This window comes from Petromyzon marinus, unplaced genomic scaffold (genome assembly GCF_048934315.1).
Source record: "Petromyzon marinus isolate PM22_M1 ecotype Great Lakes invasive population unplaced genomic scaffold, UKy_Petmar_22M1.pri1.0 PM_Scaffold_327, whole genome shotgun sequence".
NCBI lineage: Eukaryota > Metazoa > Chordata > Hyperoartia > Petromyzontiformes > Petromyzontidae > Petromyzon > Petromyzon marinus.
The window spans coordinates 33,300-44,305 of NW_027423310.1; positions in this window are offsets into that span (position 1 = coordinate 33,300).

An 11,006-nucleotide genomic window follows, 5' to 3' on the forward strand; every position below is an offset into this window, starting at 1 on the left:
CACTAGAAAATCACCCAAAATTCTAAAGCACCCCAGCAAAAACCCCAAAACCGCCCAAAAAGCACGAAAACCATACAATCCCAAAAAAATCCCAAAAGTCGCAAAAAAATCCCGCATAATTCCATAGAACCCCACCACAAAACCCCCAAAACCGCCCAAAAAAGCCCCAAAACCCAAACAATTCCCCAAAAAGTCGCAAAAAATCCCCCAAAATTCCAAAGAACCTCACCAAAAAACCCCAAAAACTGCCGCAAAAAAGCCGCAAAACCCATAAGATTGCAAAAAATCTCCCAAAAGTCACAAAAAATACCTCAAAATTCCAAAGAACCCCACCAAAAAACCCCCAGAATCGCCCAAAAAACACCAAAAACCCAAACAATCCCAAAATATCCCAAAAGTCGCAAAAAAACCCCCAAAATTCCAAAGAACACCACCAAAAAACCACCACAACCGCCCCAAAATAGACCCAAAACCCATTAAATCCCCCAAAAATCCCAAAAGTCGCAAAAAATCCCCCCAAAATTCCAAAGAACCCCACCACAAAACCCCCAAAACCGCCCAAAAAAGCCCCAAAACCCCAAAAACCCCCAAGAATCCCAAAAGTCGCAAAAAAACCCCAAAATTCCAAAGAACCCCACCAAAAAACCCCCAAAACCGCCCAAAAAAGCCCCAAAACCTCAACATTGCCAAAAAATCCCAAAAGTCGCAAAAAATCCCCCAAAATTCCAAAGAACCCCACCAAAAATTCACCAAAAACGCCCAAAAAAGCCACAAAACCCCAAAAATCCCAAAAAATCTCAAAAGTCGCAAAATAATCCCCAAAAATTCCAAAGAACCCCACCAAAAAACCCGTAAAAATCGCCCCAAAAAGCCCCAAAACCCATAAAATCCCCAAAAAATCCCAAAAGTCGCAAAAAATCCCACAAAATTTCAAAGAACTCCACCAAAAAACCCCAAAAACGCCCAAAAAAGCCCCAAAACCCAAACAATTCCCCAAAAAGTCGCAAAAATCTCCCAAAATTCCAAAGAACCCCACCAAAAAAACCCCAAAACCGCCCCAAAAAAGCTGCAAAACCCATAAGATCGCAAAAAATCCCAAAAGTCACAAAAAATCCCCGAAAATTCCAAAGAACCCCACCAAAAAACCCCCAAAACCGCCCAAAAAAAGAACCCCACCAAAAAAACCCCCAAACCGCCCAAAAAAAGCCTTAAAACCCAAACAATCCGAAAAAAAATTCCCCAAAAACTCGCAAAAAATCCCCCAAAATTCCAAAGAACCCCACCACAAAACCACCAAAACCGCCCCAAAATAGACCCAAAACCCATTAAATCCCCAAAAAATCCCAAAAGTCGCAAAAAATCCCCCAAAATTCCAAAGAACCCCACCAAAAATTCACCAAAAACGCCCAAAAAAGCCACAAAACCCCAAAAATCCCAAAAAATCTCAAAAGTCGCAAAATAATCCCCAAAAATTCCAAAGAACCCCACCAAAAAACCCCTAAAAATCGCCCCAAAAAGCCCCAAAACCCATAAAATCCCCAAAAAATCCCAAAAGTCGCAAAAAATCCCACAAAATTTCAAAGAACTCCACCAAAAAACCCCAAAACCGCCCAAAAAAGCCCCAAAACCCAAACAATTCCCCAAAAAGTCGCAAAAATCTCCCAAAATTCCAAAGAACCCCACCAAAAAAACCCCAAAACCGCCCCAAAAAAGCTGCAAAACCCATAAGATCGCAAAAAATCCCAAAAGTCGCAAAAAATCCCCGAAAATTCCAAAGAACCCCACCAAAAAAACCCCAAAACCGCCCAAAAAAAGAACCCCACCAAAAAAACCCCCAAACCGCCCCAAAAAAGCCTTAAAACCCAAACAATCCGAAAAAAAATTCCCAAAAGTCGCAAAAAATCCCCCAAAATTCCAAAGAACCCCACCAAAAAACTCCAAAACCGCCCTCAAAAAAGCCCCAAAACCCCAAAAACCCCAAAAAATCCCAAAAGTCGCAAAAAATCCCCCAAATTTCCAAAGAACCCCACCTATAAACCTCCAAAACCGCCCCAAAAAGCCCCAAAACCCATAAAATCCCAAAAAAAATCACAAAAGTCACAAGAAAATCACCCAAAATTCCAAAGCACCCCACCAAAAACCCCAAAACCGCCCAAAAAAGCACGAAAACCATACAATCCCAAAAAAATCCCAAAAGTCGCAAAAAAATCCCGCATAATTCCATAGAACCCCACCACAAAACCCCCAAAACCGCCCAAAAAAGCCCCAAAACCCAAACAATTCCCCAAAAAGTCGCAAAAAATCCCCCAAAATTCCAAAGAACCTCACCAAAAAACCCCAAAAACTGCCCCAAAAAAGCCGCAAAACCCATAAGATTGCAAAAAAATCTCCCAAAAGTCACAAAAAATCCCCAAAAATTCCAAAGAACCCCTCTGAAAAACCCCCCAAATCGCCCAAAAAAACCCCAAAACCCAAAAAATCCCAAAAAATCCCAAAAGTCGCAAAAAATCCCCCAAAATTCCAAAGAATTCCACCGAAAAACTCCAAAACCACCCCAAAAAAACCCCAAATCCCCAACAATCCCAAAAAATCCCAAAAGTCGCAAAAAATCCCCCAAATTTCCAAAGAACCCCACCAAAAAACCCCCCAAAAAACTGCCCCAAAAAAGCCCCAAAACCCATAAAATAAAAAAAAATCCCAAAAGTCGCAAGAAAATCCCCCAAAATTCCAAAGCATCCCACCACAAAACCCCCAAAACCGCCCAAAAAGCCCCAAAACCCAAACAATTCCCCAAAAAATCACAAAAGTCGCAAAAAATCCAAAGAACCCCACCAAAAAACCCCTAAACACTGCCCGAAAAAAGCCCCAAAACCCAAACAATTCCGAATAAATCCCAAAAGTCGCTAAAAATACCTCAAAATTCCAAAGAACCCCACCAAAAAACCCCCAAAACCGCCCAAAAAAGCCCCAAAACCCGAGCAATCCCAAAAAATCCCAAAAGTCGCAAAAAATCACCCAAAATTCCAAAGAACCCCACCAAAAAACCCCAAAACTGCCCAAAAAAGACTGAAAACCATACAAACCCAAAGAAATCCCAAAAATCGGAAAAAAATCCCTCATAATTCCAAAGAACCCCACCACAAAACCCCCAAAACCACCCAAAAAAGCCCCAAAACCCAAACAATTCCCCCAAAAATCCCAAAATTTGCAAAAAATCCCCCAAAATTCCAAAGAGCCCCACCAAAAAACACCAAAACCACCCAAAAATGCCCCAAAACCCAAACAATTCCCCAAAAAGTCACAAAAAATCCCCCAAAATTCGATAGAACCCCACCACAAAACCCCCAAAACCGCCCAAAAAAGCCCCAAAACCCCAATAATCCCCAAGAATCCCAAAAGTCGCAAAAAACCCCCAAAATTCCAAAGAACCCCACCAAAAAAAACCCAAAACCGCTCAAAAAAGCCCCAAAACCCCAACAATCCCAAAAAAAAATCCCAAAAGTCGCAAAAAATCCCCCAAAATTCCAAAGAACCCCACCAAACAAACCCCAAAACGCCCCAAAAGAGCCGCAAAAACAATAAAATCCCCCAAAATCCCAAAAGTCGCAAAAAAATCCCCCAAAATTCCAAAGAACCCCACCAAAAAACCCCAAAATCGCCCAAAAAAACACCAAAAACCCAAACAATCCCAAAATATCCCAAAAGTCGCAAAAAAACCCCCCAAAATTCCAAAGAACACCACCAAAAAACCACCAAAACCGCCCCAAAATAGACCCAAAACCCATTAAATCCCCAAAAAATCCCAAAAGTCGCAAAAAATCCCCCAAATTTCCAAAGAACCCCACCAAAAAACCCCCCAAAAAACTGCCCCAAAAAAGCCCCAAAACCCATAAAATCCAAAAAAATCCCAAAAGTCGCAAGAAAATCCCCCAAAATTCCAAAGCATCCCACCACAAAACCCCCAAAACCGCCCAAAAAGCCCCAAAACCCAAACAATTCCCCAAAAAATCACAAAAGTCGCAAAAAATCCCCCAAAAATCCAAAGAACCCCACCAAAAAACCCCTAAACACTGCCCGAAAAAAGCCCCAAAACCCAAACAATTCCAAGTAAATCCCAAAAGTCGCTAAAAATACCTCAAAATTCTAAAGAACCCCACCAAAAAACCCCCCAAACCGCCCAAAAAAGCCCCAAAACCCGAACAATCCCAAAAAATCCCAAAAGTCGCAAAAAATCACCCAAAATTCCAAAGAACCCCACCAAAAAAAACCCAAAACCGCTCAAAAAAGCCCCAAAACCCCAACAATCCCAAAAAAATCCCAAAAGTCGCAAAAAATCCCCCAAAATTCCAAAGAACCCCACCAAACAAAACCCCAAAACGCCCCAAAAGAGCCGCAAAAACAATAAAATCCCCCAAAATCCCAAAAGTCGCAAAAAAATCCCCCAAAATTCCAAAGAACCCCACCAAAAAAACCCCAAAATCGCCCAAAAAACACCAAAAACCCAAACAATCCCAAAATATCCCAAAAGTCGCAAAAAAACCCCCAAAATTCCAAAGAACACCACCAAAAAACCACCAAAACCACCCCAAAATAGACCCAAAACCCATTAAATCCCCAAAAAATCCCAAAAGTCGCAAAAAATCCCCCAAATTTCCAAAGAACCCCACCAAAAAACCCCCCAAAAAACTGCCCCAAAAAAGCCCCAAAACCCATAAAATCCAAAAAAATCCCAAAAGTCGCAAGAAAATTCCCCAAAATTCCAAAGCATCCCACCACAAAACCCCCAAAACCGCCCAAAAAGCCCCAAAACCCAAACAATTCCCCAAAAAATCACAAAAGTCGCAAAAAATCCCCCAAAAATCCAAAGAACCCCACCAAAAAACCCCTAAACACTGCCCGAAAAAAGCCCCAAAACCCAAACAATTCCAAGTAAATCCCAAAAGTCGCTAAAAATACCTCAAAATTCTAAAGAACCCCACCAAAAAACCCCCCAAACCGCCCAAAAAAGCCCCAAAACCCGAACAATCCCAAAAAATCCCAAAAGTCGCAAAAAATCACCCAAAATTCCAAAGAACCCCACCAAAAAACCCCAAAACTGCCCAAAAAAGCCTGAAAACCATACAATCCCAAAGAAATCCCAAAAATCGGAAAAAAATCCCTCATAATTCCAAAGAACCCCACCACAAAACCCCCAAAACCACCCAAAAAAGCCCCAAAACCCAAACAATTCCCCAAAAAATCCCAAAATTTGCAAAAAATCCCCCAAAATTCCAAAGAGCCCCACCAAAAAACACCAAAACCGCCCAAAAATGCCCCAAAACCCAAACAATTCCCCAAAAAGTCGCAAAAAATCCCCCAAAATTCCATAGAACCCCACCACAAAACCCCCAAAACCGCCCAAAAAAGCCCCAAAACCCCAATAATCCCCAAGAATCCCAAAAGTCGCAAAAAACCCCCAAAATTCCAAAGAACCCCACCAAAAAAAACCCAAAACCGCTCAAAAAAGCCCCAAAACCCCAACAATCCCAAAAAAATCCCAAAAGTCGCAAAAAAATCCCCCAAAATTCCAAAGAACCCCACCAAACAGACCCCAAAACGCCCCAAAAGAGCCGCAAAAACAATAAAATCCCCAAACATCCCAAAAGTCGCAAAAAATCCCCCAAAATTCCAAAGAACCCCACCAAAAAACCCCCAAAATCGCCCAAAAAACACCAAAAACCCAAACAATCCCAAAATATCCCAAAAGTCGCAAAAAACCCCCCAAAATTCCAAAGAACACCACCAAAAACCACCAAAACCGTCCCAAAATAGACCCAAAACCCATTAAATCCCCCAAAAATCCCAAAAGTCGCAAAAAATCCCCCCAAAATTCCAAAGAACCCCACCACAAAACCCCCAAAACCGCCCAAAAAAGCCCCAAAACCCCAAAAATCCCCAAGAATCCCAAAAGTCGCAAAAAACCCCCAAAATTCCAAAGAACCCCACCAAAAAACCCCCAAAACCGCCCAAAAAAAGCCCCAAAACCTCAACATTGCCAAAAAATCCCAAAAGTCGCAAAAAATCCCCCAAAATTCCAAAGAACTCCACCAAAAATTCACCAAAAACGCCCAAAAAAGCCACAAAACCCCAAAAATCCCAAAAAATCTCAAAAGTCGCAAAATAATCCCAAAAAATTCCAAAGAACCCCACCAAAAAACCCCTAAAAATCGCCCCATAAAGCCCCAAAACCCAAACAATTCCAAGTAAATCCCAAAAGTCGCTAAAAATACCTCAAAATTCTAAAGAACCCCACCAAAAAACCCCCCAAACCGCCCAAAAAAGCCCCAAAACCCGAACAATCCCAAAAAATCCCAAAAGTCGCAAAAAATCACCCAAAATTCCAAAGAACCCCACCAAAAAACCCCAAAACTGCCCAAAAAAGCCTGAAAACCATACAATCCCAAAGAAATCCCAAAAATCGGAAAAAAATCCCTCATAATTCCAAAGAACCCCACCACAAAACCCCCAAAACCACCCAAAAAAGCCCCAAAACCCAAACAATTCCCCAAAAAATCCCAAAATTTGCAAAAAATCCCCCAAAATTCCAAAGAGCCCCACCAAAAAACACCAAAACCGCCCAAAAATGCCCCAAAACCCAAACAATTCCCCAAAAAGTCGCAAAAAATCCCCCAAAATTCCATAGAACCCCACCACAAAACCCCCAAAACCGCCCAAAAAAGCCCCAAAACCCCAATAATCCCCAAGAATCCCAAAAGTCGCAAAAAACCCCCAAAATTCCAAAGAACCCCACCAAAAAAAACCCAAAACCGCTCAAAAAAGCCCCAAAACCCCAACAATCCCAAAAAAATCCCAAAAGTCGCAAAAAAATCCCCCAAAATTCCAAAGAACCCCACCAAACAGACCCCAAAACGCCCCAAAAGAGCCGCAAAAACAATAAAATCCCCAAACATCCCAAAAGTCGCAAAAAATCCCCCAAAATTCCAAAGAACCCCACCAAAAAACCCCCAAAATCGCCCAAAAAACACCAAAAACCCAAACAATCCCAAAATATCCCAAAAGTCGCAAAAAACCCCCCAAAATTCCAAAGAACACCACCAAAAACCACCAAAACCGTCCCAAAATAGACCCAAAACCCATTAAATCCCCCAAAAATCCCAAAAGTCGCAAAAAATCCCCCCAAAATTCCAAAGAACCCCACCACAAAACCCCCAAAACCGCCCAAAAAAGCCCCAAAACCCCAAAAATCCCCAAGAATCCCAAAAGTCGCAAAAAACCCCCAAAATTCCAAAGAACCCCACCAAAAAACCCCCAAAACCGCCCAAAAAAAGCCCCAAAACCTCAACATTGCCAAAAAATCCCAAAAGTCGCAAAAAATCCCCCAAAATTCCAAAGAACTCCACCAAAAATTCACCAAAAACGCCCAAAAAAGCCACAAAACCCCAAAAATCCCAAAAAATCTCAAAAGTCGCAAAATAATCCCAAAAAATTCCAAAGAACCCCACCAAAAAACCCCTAAAAATCGCCCCATAAAGCCCCAAAACCCATAAAATCCCCAAAAAATCCCAAAAGTCGCAAAAAATCCCACAAAATTTCAAAGAACTCCACCAAAAAACCCCAAAACCGCCCAAAAAAGCCCCAAAACCCAAACAATTCCCCAAAAAGTCACAAAAATCTCCCAAAATTCCAAAGAACCCCACCAAAAAAACCCCAAAAAAGCTGCAAAACCCATAAGATCGCAAAAAATCCCAAAAGTCGCAAAAAATCCCCGAAAATTCCAAAGAACCCCACCAAAAAACCCCCAAAACCGCCCAAAAAAAGAACCCCACCAAAAAAACCCCCAAACCGCCCAAAAAAAGCCCCAAAACCCAAACAATCCGAAAAAAAAATTCCCAAAAGTCGCAAAAAATCCCCCAAAATTCCAAAGAACCCCACCAAAAAACTCCAAAACCGCCCTCAAAAAAGCCCCAAAACCCCAACAACCCCAAAAAATCCCAAAAGTCGCAAAAAATCCCCCAAATTTCCAAAGAAGCCCACCTATAAACCCCCAAAACCGCCCCAAAAAGCCCCAAAACCCATAAAATCCCAAAAAAATCACAAAAGTCACAAGAAAATCACCCAAAATTCCAAAGCACCCCACCAAAAACCCCAAAACCGCCCAAAAAAGCACGAAAACCATACAATCCCAAAAAAAATCCCAAAAGTCGCAAAAAAATCCCGCATAATTCCATAGAACACCACCACAAAACCCCCAAAACCGCCCAAAAAAGCCCCAAAACCCAAACAATTCCCCAAAAAGTCGCAAAAAATCCCCCAAAATTCCAAAGAACCTCACCAAAAAACCCCAAAAGCTGCCCCAAAAAAGCCGCAAAACCCATAAGATTGCAAAAAAATCTCCCAAAAGTCACAAAAAAATCCCCCAAAATTCCAAAGAACCCCTCCGAAAAACCCCCCAAATCGCCCAAAAAAACCCCAAAACCCAAAATAAATCCCAAAAAATCCCAAAAGTCGCAAAAAAATCCCCAAAATTCCAAAGAACTCCACTGAAAAAACTCCAAAACCGCCCCAAAAAAACCCCAAATCCCCAACAATCCCAAAAAATCCCAAAAGTCGCAAGAAAATCCCCCAAAATTCCAAAGCATCCCACCACAAAACCCCCAAAACCGCCCAAAAAGCCCCAAAACCCAAACAATTCCCCAAAAAATCACAAAAGTCGCAAAAAATCCCCCAAAAATCCAAAGAACCCCACCAAAAAACCCCTAAAAACTGCCCGAAAAAAGCCCCAAAACCCAAACAATTACAAATAAATCCCAAAAGTCGCTAAAAATACCTCAAAATTCCAAAGAACCCCACCAAAAAACCCCCAAAACCGCCCAAAAAAGCCCCAAAACCCGAACAATCCCAAAAAATCCCAAAAGTCGCAAAAAATCACCCAAAATTCCAAAGAACCCCACCAAAAAACCCCAAAACTGCCCAAAAAAGCCTGAAAACCATACAATCCCAAAGATATCCCAAAAATCGGAAAAAAATCCCTCATAATTCCAAAGAACCCCACCACAAAACCCCCAAAACCACCCAAAAAAGCCCCAAAACCCAAACAATTCCCCAAAAAATCCCAAAATTTGCAAAAAATCCCCCAACATTCCAAAGAGCCCCACCAAAAAACACCAAAACCGCCCAAAAATGCCCCAAAACCCAAACAATTCCCCAAAAAGTCGCAAAAAATCCCCCAAAATTCCATAGAACCCCACCACAAAACCCCCAAAACCGCCCAAAAAAGCCCCAAAACCCCAATAATCCCCAAGAATCCCAAAAGTCGCAAAAAACCCCCAAAATTCCAAAGAACCCCACCACTAAAACCCAAAACCGCTCAAAAAAGCCCCAAAACCCCTACAATCCCAAAAAAATCCCAAAAGTCGCAAAAAATCCCCCAAAATTCCAAAGAACCCCACCAAACAAACCCCAAAACGCCCCAAAAGAGCCGCAAAAACAATAAAATCCCCAAAAATCCCAAAAGTCGAAAAAAAATCCCCCAAAATTCCAAAGAACCCCACCACAAAACCCCCAAAACCGCCCAAAAAAGCCCCAAAACCCCAATAATCCCCAAGAATCCCAAAAGTCACAAAAACCTCCCAAAAATCCAAAGAACCCCAACAAAAAACCCAAAAACCGCCCCCAAAAAAGCCCCAAAAACCAAACAATCCCAAAAATTGCAAAAGTCACGAAAAATCCCCCAAAATTCCAAAGAACCCCACCCAAAAAAACCCAAAATCGCCCAAAAAACCCCAAAAACCCAAACAATCCCAAAAAATCCCAAAAGTCGCAAAGAATCCCCCAAAATTCCAAAGAACACCACCAAAAAAACCACCAAAACCGCCCCAAAATAGACCCAAAACCCATTAAATCCCCCAAAAATCCCAAAAGTCGCAAAAAATCCCCCAAAAATTCCAAAGAACCCCACCACAAAACCCCCAAAACCGCCCAAAAAAGCCCCAAAACCCCAAAAATCCCCAAGATTCCCAAAAGTCCCAAAAAAACCCAAAATTCCAAAGAACCCCACCAAAAAACCCCCAAAACCGCCCAAAAAAGCCCCAAAACCCCAACAATCCCAAAAAATCCCAAAAGTCGCAAAAAATCCCCCAAAATTCCAAAGAACCCCACCAAAAAACCCCCAAAAACGCCCCAAAAAAGCCGCAAAACCCATAAAATCCCAAAAAATCCCAAAAGTAGCAAAAAAATCCCTCAAAATTCCAAAGAACCCCACCAAAAATTCACCAAAACCGCCCAAAAAAGCCACAAAACCCCAACAATCCCAAAAAATCTCAAAAGTCGCAAATAATCCCCCCAAAATTCCAAAAAACCCAACCAAAAACCTCCAAAACCGCCCTCAAAAAAGCCCCAAAACCCCAAAAAATCCCAAAAGTCGCAAAAAATCCCCCAAATTTCCAAAGAACCCCACCAAAAAACCCCAAAACCGCCCAAAAAAGCCCCAAAACCCAAACAATTCCCCAAAAAGTCGCAAAAATCCCCCAAAATTCCAAAGAACCCCACCAAAAAAACCCCAAAACCGCCCCAAAAAAGCTGCAAAACCCATAAGATCGCAAAAAATCCCAAAAGTCGCAAGAAAATCCCCGAAAATTCCAAAGAACCCCACCAAAAAACCCCCAAAACCGCCCAAAAAAAGAACCCCACCAAAAAAACCCCCAAACCGCCCAAAAAAAGCCCCAAAACCCAAACAATCCAAAAAAAATTCCCAAAAGTCGCAAAAAATCCCCCAAAATTACAAAGAACCCCACCAAAAAACTCCAAAACCGCCCTCAAAAAAGCCCCAAAACCCCAACAACCCCAAAAAATCCCAAAAGTCGCAAAAAATCCCCCAAATTTCCAAAGAAGCCCACCTATAAACCCCCAAAACCGCCCCAAAAAGCCCCAAAACCCATAAAATCCCAAAAAAATCACAAAAGTCACGAGAAAATCACCCAAAATTCCAAAGCACCCCACCAAAAACC